Here is a 19,753-nt window from a genome sequence, read left to right on the forward strand (position 1 = left end):
TATTAGAAATGTTAGCTTTGGCAATAAGAGAAGAAAAAGAGATTAAAGGAATTGGAGTTGGTAATGTGGCTGTTTTCAAAATAGAAAAGATTCAGGCCAGTTACACTAATTTTGTGATAATGAGAACCACCTATACCCACAGAGAGGACTGTGGGAAATGAGCATTTTGGACCCTAGAATTTTCACTTCTTTTGTTGTTGTTTGCTTGAATTTTATTTTCTTTCTTTTTCCCCTTGATCTTATTATTTTTGTGCAGCAAGATACTTATATAAATATGTATGCCTAAAACATTAAATAAAAATTGGAATCAAGTTCAATTTAAACATTTTTTAGTTTCTTTGCTATTTTAAAAATTTTCATTAATTAATTATTTTTTTAGTTATTTTAGTATCAAATTCTCTTTCACCCCTACATCTCCCTTAGCCACTGAGACAACAAGCAATATGTTATTAATTATACATGTGAAATCTTGCAAAATATATTACAAAATTAGCCATGCTAGGAAAAAAGCAAGAATATAAAGTGAAAAAATATTTCAGTGTGTACTCAGAGTTTTTATCTATTCTTTTGAAAGCATTTTTTCATAATGAGTCTATTGGAACTTTCTGGGATCAGAGTAGATTAGTTTTTCACAGTTCATCATCATTACAATATTGATGTTAATGTGTCAGCAATCTTCTGCTTCTTGTTTTACTTTGTATTAATTCATAGTATTGTCGTTGTTTTAATGAAACTCTGTCATGTTGGTATCCCTCATGTAATTTCTTATAAGATAATAATAATTCATCACAATTATGTGCCACCACTTGTTTAGTCATTTCCCAAATGACAAATGTTCCCTCAATTTCCAATTATTTGGTAGCACAAAAACAGCTGGTATAAATAACTTTTGGATATATAGATACGTTTTTCCTTTGATCTCTTTGGCATAGAGATCTAATAATGATGAATCAATGAATATGGGAAATTTTATAGTCATTTGAAATTTTTTTCTAAATTATTCTCTGGAATGATTGGACCAACTCTACAACTCTAGCATCAGTTCTTTAGTATACCTATTTTCACTTATTCTTTCCAGAATTTATTATTTGTCATAGGTATGATTGGTTTCAATTTGCATTTCTCTAATAAATTGTGATTTGGAATATATTTTAATATAATTATAAAAATGCTGATATTTTTTCCTCTTGCCTATTCATATGTCTTGACAATTTATTAATTTGAGAATGGATCTATTTTGTTTGACTCAATTCCCTGTATATTTGAGAAAAAAAAAAAAAACACTTTTATCAGAGAAAAGTTCTATGATATTTTTGAGTTTTTCATTTTCTGAGACATTTTATCCAAATATAGTCTCCTTGCTTATCCCTTTTAATTGTTTCTTTTTGCATTTGCTTTGTCTGAGATCATGATTGCTGTCCCTATTTTCCTAAAATGAAAGGATAATAAATTCTGTTCCATATCCTTATTTTAACACTGTGTAGTTTTTTTGTATATCTTTTGTAAAGAACATATTGTTGAATTCAGCTTTCTAATATATTCTGCTATATATTTTATGAATTAACTCATCCCATTCATATTTACAGTTATGATAAATATTTGTATAATTCCCTTTATTCTATTTTCTTGTTATCTTTCTCTCATTCCCTCCCTCCCTCTGTCTTAATCCTGATGTTCCTCAAAAGTCTCTTCTGATCCTGATATCTATTTCCCTTAATCTGCATTTCCATTTATCATCCTATTTCTTACTCATATCCCTTTAACTTTAGGATCATCAACATTTATTTACCTCGATAACCACACACACACACACACACATTCAGTTTGGTGAAGAAATCCGTGTGTGTGTGTGTGTGTGTGTGTGTGTGTGTGTGTGTGTATTATTTATCCATTGAACCAATTCTAATGAGATTGATATTCAAGTGCTGCTCCCCATACCTTCATTTATGCCCTTTATTGTAACAGGTCTATTTGTGCACTTTTTCATACTAAATAAACTCCCCCATTCTATACTCTTGTCCCCCCTTTCTATCAATATATCATTTTCCCACCCCTTTATTTTTTAAAATGTCCTCCCAATGTAATTGACTCACTCCCAAAGTCTCTGTCTATGAACATGACTTTTAACTTCTACAACAATTATAAAATTGTTAATAATTACATGTCACATTTCCAAATAAGAATGTCAACAGTTAACTTTATTGAAGTCTTGTGATTTCATTCGTGTTTATTTTTTTCCATGCTTTTCTTGAGTCTTATGTTTGAATATCAAATTTTCTGTTCAGCTCTGGTCTTTTTACCAGAAATACTTGAAAGTTGTCCATCTTATTAAATGTGCACTTTTCTCCCTAAAAGATTATACTCACTTTTTCTGAGTAGTGTATACTTGGTGGTCATCCTTTTTCCTTTTTTTTTCTAGAATATAATATCCCAAATGTTCTGATACTTTTGAATAAAAGATGATAAATCTTTAATGATTTTGACTGTGCCTATATTATATTTGAATTTTTTTTTTTCTGGAAGCTTACAACATTTTCTCCTTTAAAAGTTATCTCTGGAATCTAGCTATAATATTCCTGAAAGTTTTTATTTGGGAATCTTTTCCAGGAAATGATAGGTGGGATTATTTTAACTTGTATTTTACCTTTTAGATCTAAAGTATTTATTTTTTCATAAGTTCTTGAAATGTGACTTCTAGGCTCTTTTTTAAAACCATGCACTTTACATAGTCTAATAATTTTAAAATTATCTCTCCTTGATATATTTTCCACATCACTTGTTTATCAAAGTTGTTCTTTCACATTTTCATAGATAGATAGACAGATATATATATATATATATATATATAATTTTTTTTTTACTTTGTTTTTTTGTTCCTCCCTCCCCCAGGCTGGGGTTAAGTGACTTGCCCAAGGTCACACAGCTAGGAAGTGTTAAGTGTCTGATATCAGATTTGAACTGGGTTCCTCCTGAATTCAAGGCTGGTGCTCTATCCACTGCGCCACCTAGCTGCCCCTGTTTTATTGTTTCTTATTGAACTATGGAACCATTAGATTCCACTTGTATACTTCTAATTATTTTGGAATTATTTTTGCAGTGAGTTTTTACATCTCTTTTTTTTATTTGACATATTTTGCCTTTTAAGAAGTTCCTTTCTTTAGCATTTTTGCTTTCAACCTCTTAATTTTTATCAAATGGTTAATTTTTATTCCCCAATTTATCCTCTACCAATCTTATGTCCAATTCTTCCAAGAATTCTTATTGTCATTATGTCCATTTAGAATTTTTCTTTGAGTATTTTTAATTATCAGTATTTTCATTTTGTTGTCTTCTGTTTGCTCTTGGTCTTCTGCCATCAGAATAAATACACAAAGTTTGGCTTTGTTCACCTCAGTGTGAACAGACAGTGTTATCATCTTCAGGCTTTTTTGGGCCACTTTTTTTTTTCAGAACTTGCTTTAGAGGACTGCAAATATTTGGTATTTCCAAGGTAGTGTGGTCTCAGGAAACATATGGTCACATTTCCCTGGTTTGTTCTCTGTTACCTCAGGAAGAATACTTTATTTTCTTAAGTTCCAAACAGTTGTGTTCTTCTTGGTCTTGGAGGACAAGTGTGAAGCAGGGATCCTGCTCTCCTGTAACCACATATGCTAGTGTTCTTCTCTTTCTTGGAACTGTGTCCAAAGCTTCTGCTTTCTTCGGAATCCAAAATGGTGATTCGGAAGGTCTCTGGACAGAGTGCTCCTCCAAATGCTGCTACTCCTGCTGTCTCAGCCACCATCAGTACTTCCTCTGGTTCTGTAGTGTATATTATTTGAGTCAGCCTCAATGTCAATGTCACAGATATCTACTGTTGAACTCTTAAATTGTTTTTTGAATGGAAAAACGTCTCACCCTGACGTTTCATTACATTATATTTGAAGAATTTTAAAAGTTTTTTTTTTTTTTTTTTTTTTAAGGCAAATATTATTAGAGTTTTGCTAGGTTGCTATCTCTTCCCCCTAGCAAGTACATTTCAAACTAGTTTGGTTTACACTAGAAGGAAAGAGGGTGAGAAATCTGGTGGAAAAGGGAGTTATATCATTTGCCTAGTGATATTCTTGCTTCTGAGTTATCCGATTATAAGTTTGAAACAGGAATGGATCTTACAGGACATCTAATTATACTTCATTTTGCAGATGAGGAAACTAAAGACCAGAGAGATTGAGTCATTTATTCTAGTCACAAGTGGATTACATGAGGGGAAAAACAGGCCCTGAATTAAGCTTTTGGAAAATGGCCTAGATTTTTTTTTTTTTTTTTTTTTGAAGTTTGGTCTCAAAGAAAATAAATTGGAACATTTTGTAGAAGGAGAGATATTGATTTAGTTATGAAGAAAGGCTACTGTATAACATGTATTCCAGAGTAGAAAGTGTGGTCTAGAAATATAATGGGATCTATATCCTTGAAAGCTTTTAGTACAATTTGGATGACCATACTTTATCGGGTATGGTACATTAGTTAGAGCTATGCCTTTGAAAGTAGGAAGAACTAGTCTTATTCCCTAGCACTAATTATGAAGGTGGCAAACTCAAATAGTTATTTGAACATTCTGATATAAAAAAAGAGGGTTAATTATATTTATGTGACATCTATAGTGAGTTCCAGGGTTGTCAAGAGTGTCAAATGAAAGCAAAAACTGGCAATATTTGGAATTCTATGAAGTTTTACATAAACCTTAGTTAATAGTGATGCTCAGATTATCTGTAAAATGGAGGGTAATATTGCCTTCCAAATTTAACACACATAATTATTCTAAGGAATAAAAAATGGGTTAAAGCACTAACATACATTTCATCTTCCTGTATTTCTTCCAATGCAGGGATTGGGAACTTTTTTTTTTTTTTTTTTTTTTTTTGCCAGGAGCCATTTGGATACTTATAACCTCATTTTTGGGTCATATGGAATCATCAATTTATAGAATTCAAGGAGTGGAGGTTGTTCTATATAGCATTGAGTTCATCATCACCTGCAATTGATTTTGCAAATGATTTCAAGAGATTTATATGTCCCATGCACTGGAGATTCCCCGGCCTAATTCAGTATAGAATGACAGACTGACAGCAAGTAAGTTTTGAGGCTCCTCTGACTTTTTGAAAAAACAATTTATATAAAAATAATGACCATAATTTATATCTAATAAGAAAATGTGTGTAAAATGCTTTACTATAATGAACAATAAGAATATAGTTTTTTTTTTTTTTTGGCTATACAATTAGATTAAGGGATTATAGTGGTTTGGGAAGACAGAAATGAGCAATGGTATGCAAAGCATAAGTTTGATTTGATGAACATATACACATAAATGTTTACATACATACACACATAAGCACATAGAGTTCACATTATAGTAACAATTTGTTCCCTTCTTTTATACAAAGACGAATAATAAAGAGTGATATTCAAAATAATGGGAATTATATGTACTTATATGTGGGTATGTATATAAACATCTATGTGTGTATATGTGTGTATATACAGATTTGGGTATGCAAATTGTGTGTGTGTATATGTGTGTGTATATATATATATATACACACACATATACACACACAATTTGCATACCCAAATCTGTGGATATACATTTATATGATCTATCTATTCATATCTATATATACTTATATAAATATTTAAACAAGTTCATGAAGTCTAAAATAGTTTTATATATATATATATATATATATATATACACAAATGCATATGAATATATCTATTTTCATACTGATATAATCTATAGATGTACATATACATTAAGATACCTGTACATGTACTCTATTGTGTTTCTCAATGCCTGTGGGTATGTTATATGTTTGTTGATGAGGGTAAAATGACTTGCTCATGGCTATACAGTGTGTATATGCTTTGCTAAGCTCACTTTGAGTACAGGATTCCAAGAATTGAAGGCCAGTCTCTTCTTCACTTCATCATCCTCCTTCTATGTATCTGCGGTTTCTACCATTTTAGGTTCTGAATGTTTTCACATAGTCTAGTCAGAGCTCTCTGCCGTCTGGTTTCAACCTCTTAAATATCTTACAAGTATAAAATACACAATTTGGTCCTTATTATTAAAGATGAGGCCCATAAAACCAGATGGTAAGTACCCAACTCCAAAAGCAAAACTAGTTTTGAAATTAACCACACATTCCCGTATAATGAACCATATAATTAATCCGTGAACAAAATGATAAAGTCCCTAATCGTACATACAGTCAGCTGGCACTTTGTCGATTTGGTTACTAACTCAGCTGTTTCATTTAATACTCTGAGTTAATGAGGGGTCTCAAAGCCTAACAAGATGAACATTAGACGATATATGCATAGAGCCCAAGACTCTCAGAAGCTTGGCTAGCAAGTAAAAGAAGTAATTAGAAAAATATATATAAATAAATCACAATGGTCATTTGTGAATGTAAATGAAAGTCTGATTGATAGTAGTAGAAAGGTAGCATCTATTAAAAGGCCAAATGTCATACTGCTTAGTTTTATTGCTATGGGAGAGCTATTTCCAATTTTCACCCAGCTCAGATAAAACAGTTAACAAAATACTTAAAACTTCCCTTAGATGTTCATGAGGAATAGTTAGTGTAGAGGTTAATGGCTCTGATGGCCATTTAGCAGAAGTTCTGCAAGTCTCCATTTGTTTGCCCCATAAAATAAAGTTTTTCATAGACTTGGCTCTCCCACAGTTTAATAAAATTTGAAGTGTTCCAAGTATTTAACAACATGATCCCATGAAATAAATGTGATTCAAAAAGATCAAATGTGAAGAGTTTTGACTTCTAAATATTTTATGTCATTCATTGAACATTTAATTGAGTCACAATTTTATATAATATGCTATGTGAGGTGTTGAAAGCTATATGACCTGGGGAAAGATATGACCTCCTCAAGGAGTTTATAACTGAATGAGGAGTTAATTGTATGCAAATAATAGCTTATGAACGTTTATTAAATGTCTACTATCATCTAGATATTAAGCTTAAACACAAAGGAAAAGCAATCTCCCAAAGATATTTATAATCTAATGATGAAGATAATATATCTATATCTATATCTATATCTCTATATCTATATATACACATATATAAATATATGTGTATATATAGATATAGAGATATAGATATAGATATAAATATATATATATATATTATATAGATATAGATATAGATATAGATATATAAATATATATATATTACTGTAACATGGAACCTAACTCTCCCCCTCCCCCTTCAGATGGGTGGCACTTTAGTCCCCCATAATAATTCCCACATCTCTCTCCTCAGGATTATGGAATGTTGTTTTCCAGACATGTCTGATTGTCAGTGACTTCATTTGGAATTTTCTTGATAAAAATATCACATTTACTTGCCATTTTCTTTTGCAACTCTCTTTAGAGATGAAGAACTAAGGCAAACAGGATTAAGTGACCTGCCCTACATCATATAGCGAGCAAGTGTCTGAGTTCAGATTTGAATGCAGAAAGATGAGTATTTCTAACTTGAGGTATGACACTCTATCTACTGAACCATTTATCTGACTGAGTAAACTAGTTTATAAGCCCACATTGGAGTTCTTTAGAATTTTTAATCAGTTGATTAAAGTATTTAGCAAATTTCACAAATTTATAGAAACAAATGTCTACTAAAGTTACAACAAGAAAAATTACTACCCAAGAGAATAGTTTTCCTGAAATACATATGAAATATAGAAAATAAGTTCACACTTAGAGAATGTGCGGCAAAATTTGTCACATAACTTCTTGAAGATTTCTTTTTCTTGAAAGCATTTGTTTCCTACTTTGCGAGGTCTTCATGCAACTCACTTTAGCAATAGTCTAGCTTTCTCTTGGGTTCTTTGTAGAATCTACTTCAGTTTAATATATTTAATTTGTCCCCATATTCCAGTGTAAATAGTGCTATCAGTTCTATTCAAAATCTTCTCTCCTTTCAAAGTTCATAATCTTATGTTTTATCCAAGAACAGGAGAAGGGGGGAAACCTTTTCTACTCTTTCCCCAATATGGTATCTTCTTGGAATGGTAGCTGAATTTCTTTCTCCTTTAGGTTGAATTACAACTCAAATAAGCAGGTAAATAATGGTCTTGATATTATATTATCTAATTAGTATCTAAGAAAATGATTATTTTTCTCACATATTAATAATTCATTTATTTGGACCAAGGTTCCCCCACCCTTTATATTTACTCATCCCAAAATTAACCAATGAGAGAAATCTTTTTTAAAGATACACTGACCAAGATCTAATCAAACAGTAAAATAAATTGCAATTTTGGTAAATGGGAGAGTTTATTCTTATTGCCTGGAGATATGCCTGGAAAAATTATAACTCCCCATTTTGTCATACAAGAGATGTGAAAATTGATAAGTCCCTAGCCAAAATTTGAGGATCCCAGTTATGTACCAGGTGGTTCTTGTTGAAATATTCATTCTGTCATTAATTTTTAACCAGAGTTGATTAACACTCTTAGAAACAGCTACTCTTCCAAAATATATATATAGTGATCATGATGGTAGGCTCAAGTATGTACTTGTACCCATCACAATGGGTCTTTCATCTGAGGCAGATTGTCAAATAATCATTGTTTCATTTAAAATGTTGGAATTATTAATAAAATGACTAATTACCCAAAATAATATCTCTTGAACTTTTAAAAATAATATTGCATTTCCCCTGTTATATATCAAGAAAAATATTAGTATTCATTTTTACAAGTTTTTCTCTCTTTCTCCTCCACTTTTCTGAAGATGGTAGGCAGTTTGATATCATGTGAAATGTATTTCCATATTAGTCATAGTGGTGAAAAAAGAAACAAATCAAATAAATAATCCGTGAAATATAATAATAAATGCTTCGATATGCATTCAGAGTCCATCAGTTCTTTATTTGGATATAGATAATATATTTCTTTATGAATCTTTTATAATTCTCTTAGATTATTGTGTTGTTTAAAATAATTGAGTTATTTATGGTCAACCTTCACACAGTGCTGTTAGTAGTGTGTACAAGGTTTTCCTGATTCTGCTTCTTTCATTTTGTATCACTTCATATAATTCTTTTTTATATATTTTTCTCTGAAACATTTATTTTCCTTATTTCTTTTCTATTTTAAGTGTTTTTATATTCAAAATACATTAAAAGATAGTTTTAACATTCTCCTTTTCAGAACCTTGTGTTATAAATTGTATTTCCTCTCCCTTTCTCACTTTATCAATAAAGCAAGCGATCCAATGTAGCTTAAATATGTGCATATTTTCTACACATGTTTCCATATTCATCATACTGTACAAGAAAAATCAAATAATAAAAAATGAGAAAAAAAAACAAAGTAAACAAAAGTGACAAAGAACTGAAAATACTATCCTTTGATTCACATTCATTCTCCATAATCCTCTATCCTCTGTCTGGAATCAGATAGTTCTTTCCATCACTTCTGTTGGAATTGCATTAAATCACTGCATTTTTGAAAAGAGCCAAGTCTATTACAGTTGATCATCACATAATTTTTGTTGTTATTCTATAGTGTTCTCTTGGTTCTGCTCACTTCACTCAGCATCAGTTCCTATGAGTCTTTCCCAGCTTTTCTGGAATCATCCTATTCATCATTTCTTATAGAATGATAATATTTCTTCACATTCATATACCATAAGTTATTCAGCCACTCTCCTATTGATGGGTATCTACTCAGCTTCAAGTTCCTTGCAACCAAAACAAAAAGAGGTGTTATAAACTATTTTGCAAATGTGTCCTTTTCTTTTATGATGTTTTAAGGATACAGATCCAGTAGTGAGACTCTTGGAGCAAAGGAGTCAAAAAGAGGTGTTATAAACTATTTTGCAAATGTGTCCTTTTTTTAATGATGTTTTAAGGATACAGATCCAGTAGTGAGACTCTTGGAGCAAAGGAGTCACAGTATCCCCATAGGGCTTAGTGGCAAATGGCTCTTCAGAATGATTGGTCATTTTCTTGTTATTTCTTATTGAATAATTGTATTCAATTCATTCATATATCATAGTCATTCCCTAATAGTCATTCCCCAATTAATGGACATCTCCTCAATTTTAATATTTTCCATCTCAAAAGAGCTGTTCTAAATAATTTATATTAAAATATTAGCAAAGAGATTACAGAAAGTCATCCCCAGCAGGAGTGGGGGCTGGGGTTGTGTTGGCATGGCCAGTTCCAGGAGTGCATGCTAGACTCTCACTTTGGTGCCATAGACCTTTTTTGTTGACCTTCTAAGTTGTCTTTGGCTGGAGAATCTTTTTGAGTGTTCCATCTTTTATGGTATTCTGACACTCTAAAATCTGTTTACAATTATTATTTAAAAGAATTTGGAGCAGTTAGTGGAATAGGTTGGGCAAGTTCCTTCCTTTATTCTACCATCTTGCCTCCTCCTTCCCAATTCTACTTTTTAAACAGTTTTCAAAGCTGTTGATTCTTTCCCCTCAAAATTCTCTTTGATCTCTCTTGGTTCTGTTTTTGAGTTTTTTGGTTAAGTCCCTTATATGTCCCCCATTTTACAAATTTTTCAATTACATATAAAGCAGTTTTCAAAGTTTACCTTTATACAATTTTGATTTTGATTTTCTTCTCTTTGTCCTTCTCCTCTACCCTTCCCATGATTGCCACATATATACAATTATATTAAACATATTTCCACCTTAGTCATCTTTTGAAAGAATAAGAATAAAAGGGAAAATCATGAGAAAGACAAAAGGAAAATTAAAAATAAGATCAGAAGTTGGGAGTCATTTAACCTAAATGTTTCAATCTGCAATCAGACTCCATAGTTCCCCTCTTCCTCCCAGGATAGATATTATTTTCTGTCATGAGCATTTTGGAGTTATTTTAAATCATTGTATTGCTAAGTGCACCATAGTTGATCATAGCACAATGCTGTCTTATATGATTTTTATGAACCTTTTGAAAACTCTTCATGACTTATTTCTGGACTTGATCCTATTTCCCCTTTTACTTGGGTTTTGCTGATAGCTGTTTTGACATTGTTGTCTTCTGATTTCATGTCATTATTTTTCTAAGAATTTCCTATTGTAAGGGCCCTTTAAATGGGCGGACACAGTGCATCGGGATTGAGGCCCAGAAATAATTTCTGTGGATATTAGGACTGCCCTTGGGCGGGATCCTGGCCATATTGAGATAGCTTCGTAATGGGTGACTCTCTCGCTGATTGGCTGTGTGTGTGACCTCACAGGCCCTATATAAGCCCACTGCAGGCAGCAACCGCCCTCTTTAACCTCCTGCTGTTCACCCTGGCTCCCCAGCTGGGTGGCCAAGCCAAGATGGGTAGCCAAAAGAGGTAAGGGTTTTGGTAGTGAACACATGGGTCTTCTGACCAGGTGTTCACCAGGGAACCAACAAGTCAGGGCATCAGTTAGGGCATTATGTGAGTAGGTATAATAAAGGCTTTTAAGATTACACGTGGTTGTTCTTGAGTGCGCTACCGGTTATTAAGCTATAGATTCAAGAGATTGTGGCCAGAGACCTTAGAAGGCCTCAGAGGAGGCCAGCCGGGTAGAGCTCACACTGCAGAGGACAGTGGTCAAAGGTACTCTGGTGGGTCTAGGACAGACTAGTAATTGTAACTGCCAGGAGAGCACGTTACAAATGGCGCCCAACGTGGTGGACGCATCAGGAATTATCAGGTTTTGAAAATATTTAATATTCAGAATTAAGATTCTGAAAGATCCGGTAGAAACGCCACTTAAGAGGGAAGACAGAGAAGCAATATGGACCCAGGTAACTCTGGGATCAGACTCAAGGACACAGCTGAACATAATGCTTATTATATAAAGAGGTTAAAGAGCCAGATGGAAGATCTTTTAACAAAGATCACCACTGAAGAACAGCAGGAAGCTTGTAATCAAGCTCCACAAAGGCTATCCCCACACCCAGTAAATAGAGCTAGGAGAGGGAGCAACCTAGAGCTAATGCGATTGTATGACAGTAGAGAGTATAAAATGCCACAGCAAGAGTTGCTGGAATTGCAGGTTAAACTACAGATGGAGATAGAGAAAGAAGAAAAAGCTAGGTTACTACAGATAGAACAGGAAGAGTTCAAACCAGTGGCAGAAACTAAGGAAGGAAATAAACGAACCACATGGACTAAAGTTGTAGAAATTCTTCTTAGCGTTTTGTTGGTTTACCTCCTGCATTGTTGTTTTAAGGAATTTATCCATTACTCTTCCATTGAGAAGAAGTTTAGTTCTTTTTATGTGCAAAGCTCAGGTTTGATTTTAAATCAGCCTTTGGGGAATTTTCCAATTCTTCTTCCCTCTGCCTCACCTTCTTGGGCCAAGGGAGAAGGGGGAGGAGGAAAAGGAAGGGCGATAATACCATCAGTACTGCCCATTAATCCATTCAAAACTCCTGTGTCTTCATTTCAAAGGACAGGAGTAGGCTTTATGCCCCAAGGCAAAAAGGAATTGTGGGGTATTGAGTATAATCAGAAAAGTTTTAAAAATACAGTTCAGTTAATTTCTAAGAAACCTTATAGGGACAAGACCTTGCAGTTAGAGAGAGTGGAGTTTTATACTTATAAAACTGCTAGGATCGTCTTTGGAGAGTTGAAACTCCTCTTTTCTTACCTCGTGGATTTTCCACTTCCACAGGTGAGCTTGATTTCCCAACCCCCTATGGGTACTTATAAAACAGTGTTTATGTCTAGAATGGGTTGGAAAATTGCTGTTTTAATCACTAGAATAAATAGACAGTGTGTGATCTTTGACCCAGGAGGAAAATATCAGATTTATTGATTCACACTCCTGAAGTACAATTCGGTATCAGAAACTCAAACTTTGATTTTTAGGCAAAAGAATTCAGGGATATAGCCGAGTGTTCTAGTAAAGTCATTACTGCACAGACTATCCCCAAGATCTTCTCTTCTAAACAAGAGAAGGGAATTTTGGGATATGTGATTGCTTACAATTTTTAAATTTTGATTTTACCTTTTTAAACATTTTTGATTTTACATCTTCAAAGTATTTTGATTTTACATTTTAAAGTTATTTTGGTTTTACATTTTTAATCTATTTCGGTTTTACACTTTTAAATTATTTTGGTTTTACATTTTTAAGTTCTTTGCATTTTACATTAGCAATGCACTTCGGGCATACACAGAAAGTGCAGCTAAGTGACAGACTGACTTTTGTCTGACTTGTTAATCTTTTTGACAACCACTTTGTTTCCACTGTGATGTGGAAAGGCCTGGATGGCATTTGGAAAGGCCCAGGTTGGGCCCCGGGGACATTCCTTCCTAGGTGCAGATCCAGCAGCAGAGTTCATCCCCACCAGAGACATTTGTAACCTGGGGATCCAAGAGAAGGACCAGACAACAGTCCAGAGAGACCAGCCAGATGTCCGCAGCCCTTCAGACGCTGATGGCAGCGATGCCCCTCCTGACCGTGACACCAGAGACAGCAGACACGGTTCCAGTGTTGCAGCTGAAATGGACTGTTTTGGGTGATACGCAATATAAAGACTGTAAATGGACAATGGGCCTGCTTGCTTCTCCCGTGGCCACTTGCCATATGGTGGCCTGGGAAGAGGCTTTGCCCTATGCTTTCTATTGAAGGACTATGCTTTTAAATTAGTGGGTGAAAAACCAACACACCCACCTGCCATTGTTATTGAGACAATGTTACTGGACATGACTTTGCTTATGTGCACCTGTGAAACTAGAATTGTTCTAGGATTGTGACAAGTGCAATTGAGAATTGTGATAAGCTAGAATTGTTCTAGGATTGTGAAAAGTGCAATAGAGAATTGTGATAAGCTAGAATTGTTCTAGAATTGTGAAAAAGTGCAATTGAGAATTGTGATAAACTAGAATTGTTCTAGGATTGTGACAAGTGCAATTGAGAATTGTGATAAGCTAGAATTGTTCTAGAATTGTGAAAAGTGCAATAGAGAATTGTGATAAGCTAGAATTGTTCTAGAATTGTGACAAGTGCAATTGAGAATTGTGATAAGCTAGAATTGTTCTAGGAGTGTGAAAAGTGCAACAGAAAATTGTAAGAAACTAGAATTGGTCTAGAACTGTGATAAATGTAACTAGAATTGTGACAACCTACCTCACTGATATTTGTTAACTAGAATTGTGATGTTTTACCTTGTTGACTTCCCACCTCAGTGTTGACATCCTACCTCATTGGCATCCAACCTCTTTGGCATATTATCTCGAGTATGACTTTGATGAATGGGTTGAACATTTGGGCCACTGTTGAGCCTGGTTCTCATTGTCATACTTCTGTTTACTGATCTGCTGCTTTGTACCTCCTTGGGCATAACACTGTCATCTCATGGATCAAGTGAACTATAGCTGGTGCTAAAAGTTTAGCTTGGTGAGATGTGCGGTTCCCGCAAAACAAGAGAAAGGGAATTGTAAGGGCCCTTTAAATGGGCGGACACAGTGCATCGGGATTGAGGCCCAGAAATAATTTCTGTGGATATTAGGACTGCCCTTGGGCGGGATCCTGGCCATATTGAGATAGCTTCGTAATGGGTGACTCTCTCGCTGATTGGCTGTGTGTGTGACCTCACAGGCCCTATATAAGCCCACTGCAGGCAGCAACCGCCCTCTTTAACCTCCTGCTGTTCACCCTGGCTCCCCAGCTGGGTGGCCAAGCCAAGATGGGTAGCCAAAAGAGGTAAGGGTTTTGGTAGTGAACACATGGGTCTTCTGACCAGGTGTTCACCAGGGAACCAACAAGTCAGGGCATCAGTTAGGGCATTATGTGAGTAGGTATAATAAAGGCTTTTAAGATTACACGTGGCTGTTCTTGAGCGCGCTACCGGTTATTAAGCTATAGATTCAAGAGATTGTGGCCAGAGACCTTAGAAGGCCTCAGAGGAGGCCAGCCGGGTAGAGCTCACACTGCAGAGGACAGTGGTCAAAGGTACTCTGGTGGGTCTAGGACAGACTAGTAATTGTAACTGCCAGGAGAGCACGTTACATCCTATGGTCTTTGATTGTTGTTTGTTAGTTTTTACTTTTTTCTTGACCTTTTTCCTTTCTTCTAAATTTTATCTCTGCTCACAGGGTTTAAGGAATACTGTCTCAGGCTTCTTGCACCATTAGGCAGACCCTCATACCTGGTGATGTGTACTGAGGGATTGGAGTGACAGATGGCTGATGCTGCTAGGGACTGAAATGGTCTGGCAACTTATCTGGTACTTAGTTGGGAGCTTAGTAGTGATATCTAGCATTTGCTGAGGTGTGGTGGTGTGTCCCTACCTTTCCCCAGGGCTACACTACAGCTGGTGGAAGTCTGGCAGCTTGAGTATGCTTGTTTCCTCAGGGTTCCATAAAAGAACGTATTGCTTCCTAGAGCAGAAATCCACAGGCCCCCTGACTATGCTGAGGCACATGAAAAGTCCTGGTGTTTATGTTCATCTGCTCTGCCTCACTGGGGGTCAAGATCTCCTGCTCATTTGCTGAGGTAGGGCTTGCTTCCAGTTCACTGGAAAGCTTCCTGTTGTGAACGGCACTAGACCTTTACGTAAGTTTGATGGACTCCTCCTGTTGAAGTTTTAAGTAATCTGGGCTAAATGATTGTTTCACCCCATTTCCTTATTTTTCTAGGACGTCTTGGGGCATTATTTTATAGTTTCCCAGGGAGGGACATTAGAGAGTAATAGTAAATCACTCCTTATTTTACCAGAAGTAGTCTCTCTTCCCTGTTGGAAGCAATCTCTCTAACTTTTAAAATATCTTTTGCTTTTTAAGTTTTGTCCAAGAGATTCCACTCCTTTTTAAAAAGCTCTATTCATACAGTTTACTAAACAATGTTTGATCGACTGGCTCAATAGATTATTATTTTTTTTTCTTCTTTCTTGATAAAATTGGTGTGGAGAGATTGATTGTTTAAATTGGCTTCCACTTTCACTTAGCCATATATGACATACACAAAACACAGAGACAAGGTAACTATGGAGGACAAGGAATTTCAAGCTCAGATAAGGGAAATTCCTCTGGCAGAAAAGCAGAAGATAAAGCCTGTAATGCATTTTAAAGGAAACCAGGGATTCTAAGATATGAGCAGAGAGAGAAATTCAGGTAAGCAGGAGAAAAGCATGGAGAATAAAGATTGAGATCTTTGTGTGAGGAACAAGAAAAAATCATTTTTAGAGAGTAATATTAAATATTACTCTCTAAAATTATTATATTATATATAATTATTATATTATATTATATATTATTAGATATTAGAGAGTAAAAATCATTTTAGAGAGTAATATTTAAGAAGGGTAAGAAATTATGATAGAGCAAAATTATAAAGAAAATTAAAAATGAAATAGATGATTATTTTTATATACAGAATAAGGTATCATGGGAGTTTAATAATTAAGAAGATGACATAAAATATATTTTTTAGGTTTTCATGATATCCTGCTGCTTCTTCCTGTCTTCTCAGTTTTCTCTTTTTTCTCATCCTTGTCTCCCTTAGCACTCATTGAGAGGTGTGTCTCAAGATTGCTGCCCTGGATTCTGCTCTCATTTTTCATTATGCTTTTTCTTCATGTCACATTGATTCAATTGCTATCGCTACAATTTTGAATTCATTGATCCAAATCACAGGCTGTCTATTGAATATTGTTCTGGTATGTTCTAAACACAACAAAATGAGCTTATTATAATGATTTTGAAACCTATTTTCTGAAAATACCTAATACTATTGAGGGGACCACCATCCTCCAGATTCACAAGTTCAAAAATACCATACAATTGTATCTTTGACTATTTGTTTCATTCACTACTTAATAGTTAAATGATTTACAAATTGTTTTCTTTTTTTAATGTCTACCTAATCAGTGTTTCAATATTAGTGACAGTAATAGAATACTATGGTATTCCTCTATTCAGTATTTCTAATTTGCATTCATATAACTTATCACCTTTGTTGAGTTCTTCATTACTTTTTGGTTGTTCCATTACAGGAGTCTCTTTCCTAAAGTCCTTGCCTCAATTCTTATTACAATGCATTAGGCAACCTTTTTATTATTTGTTTGTTTTTGTTTTCTTTTCCCTAGTTTTTGGGGCTATGCTAATAGTTAAAATCTAATTAGAACCTATTGCCTTCAGAATCCAATATGCACATCTCTGGAATTTAAATATATTTATCATCTAAACACTTCTTATCTTTTTAATCTTCCTAAATATTTTCTATTGCCCCAACCCATACCACAAGTATTCAACTGATCATCCACAGTAGTCTGTTTTCTCTTCTGGTGCATTCCCTCAATCCCTTTGCTCTTATTAGAGTCCAGATAATCTTGATTTCTCTGCCTATACCTATCTTTGGACTATTGGTCAGTAAGGGAATGGTGCTTACAGTTCCTTATAATTTTTGGAAAGGTGATATTTGTCAGACCCAGTTGTTGTAAAAATTTTCTTTCTCCCTCCAGTTGTTTGCCATTTAACCTTCCCTTTATTTGATTATTATTATTATTATTTTTGTAATGAAAATATGTGTAAGCAAAATTATTCATTTTATCCTCTAGGACTTTTATCCACTATTGGCTTATAAAGTTTTCTTTTATTAATACTCATGGTACTTTTCATGTTTCTATAATTTCTTTTTTTTTAATTAATTTTTATAATTATAACTTTTTTTTGACAGTACATATTCATAGATAATTTTTTTTTACAACATTATCCATTGTACTCCCTTCTGTTCTATAATTTCTTTATGATAGGAACTTTAAGGCCATGTATCCATTTGAAAATTATATTGAAGATATAAGGTATGAGGTATTAATCTAAATCTGATTTCTTTCATACTAATCATTAATTTTCTTTCAACTTTTGTCAAAAATGAGTCTCCCAAAGTCCTGGTCTTTGAATATATAAGAAATTGTAATAAGAGCTTTGTAAAATCTACATGTTGTATACCTAATTCATTTTTTTCTATTTTAGTCATTTATTTTGGGGGAATTACTACATAAATATTTATTAGCGATATTACAATGATTTATTATGAAAAGAAGGAAGTAAGCAAACATTTTAAAAGTATCAGATATGTATTAGTTATTTTACTAAGTCATTCATAATATCCTGGGCTTTAGATATCATGATTTTTCTCTTTGATATTTGGGAAAATTGAGGCAGAGAGAAATTCAAAATCAGGTTTTTCTGATTCTGGACCCTAAAGTCTTTTGATATTATCTACCTCATAAATCATATCATATTATAACATATTATGTGATATTGTATAGCATAATACAATATAACATTATTTGAAGTACTAATGTAATAAAATATGATATACTATAATACAATATAACATAATATATAACACACGAGTGTTTAATTAATTTAGTTTTGATTAGGTGTTAAGTTTAACAAAATAATATCAATTGCTTTATTAAATACATTTTATCATATTAACTGAGATGCTGAAGCATAAGGATCCATAACAGTTTAGTTCTTTTCAACCATTAAACAATAACATCTGCAACAACAAAACTGATCATAGCTACTAGTACACATGTTAAATGTATTTCATGTTTTTTTTAATATATGTTGTGTACACTTACAAGTGTTTATCCTGCTTCTTTTCCCCTTTACAATATGAGACAAGAAAAGACAAGGATTCTTTTATAATTGTCTTTCATGTTCCTAGAATTTAGTAATTCTAGCCCTACACATTCAGTAATCTTGTCCCTTCCACTTTTTATTAAGTGATATGATTAAACTTTAGCTTTGAGTATAACATTTGCCACAATGTATAATATTATACAATAAAGGACATTGTCATAGTACTTAAGAAATTTCATGGGTCCATGATTTAGGCATAAAGAGGGAGATAATAAATAGATTAGAGGAACAGAGGATAATCTACCTCTCAGACTTGTGGAGGAGGAAGGAATTTATGACCAGAGGAGAACTAGAGATCATTATTGATCACAAAATAGAAGATTTTGATTACATCAAACTAAAAAGTTTCTGTACAAATAATACTAATGCAAACAAGATTAGAAAGGAAGTAACAAATTGGGAAAATATTTTTAAAAACAAAGGTTCTGACAAAGGTCTCATTTCCAAAATATATAGAGAACTGACCATAATTTATAAGAAACCGAACCATTCTCCAATCGATAAATGGTCAAAGGATATGAACAGACAATTCTCAGAGGAAGAAATTGAAACTATATCCACTCACATGAAAGAGTGTTCCAAATCACTACTGATCAGAGAAATGCAAATTAAGACCACTCTGAGATACCACTACACACCTGTCAGATTGGCTAAGATGACAGGAACAAATAATGACAAATGTTGGAGGGGATGTGGGGAAATTGGGACACTAATACATTGCTGGTGGAGTTGTGAAAGAATCCAGCCATTCTGGAGAGCAATCTGGAATTATGCCCAAAAAGTTATCAAACTGTGCATACCCTTTGACCCAGCAGCTCTACTACTGGGGCTTATATCCTAAGGAAATACTAAAGAGCGGAAAGAGACATATATGTGCCAAAATGTTTGTGGCAGCTCTTTTTGTTGTAGCTAGAAACTGGAAGATGAATGGATGTCCATCAGTTGGAGAATGGTTGGGTAAATTGTGGTATATGAAGGTTATGGAATATTATTGCTCGGTAAGAAATGACCAGCAGGAGGAATATAGAGAGGCCTGGAGAGACTTAAATCAACTGATGCTGAGTGAAATGAGCAGAAC

This window comes from Sminthopsis crassicaudata, chromosome 2 (assembly GCF_048593235.1).
Source record: "Sminthopsis crassicaudata isolate SCR6 chromosome 2, ASM4859323v1, whole genome shotgun sequence".
Lineage (NCBI taxonomy): Eukaryota > Metazoa > Chordata > Mammalia > Dasyuromorphia > Dasyuridae > Sminthopsis > Sminthopsis crassicaudata.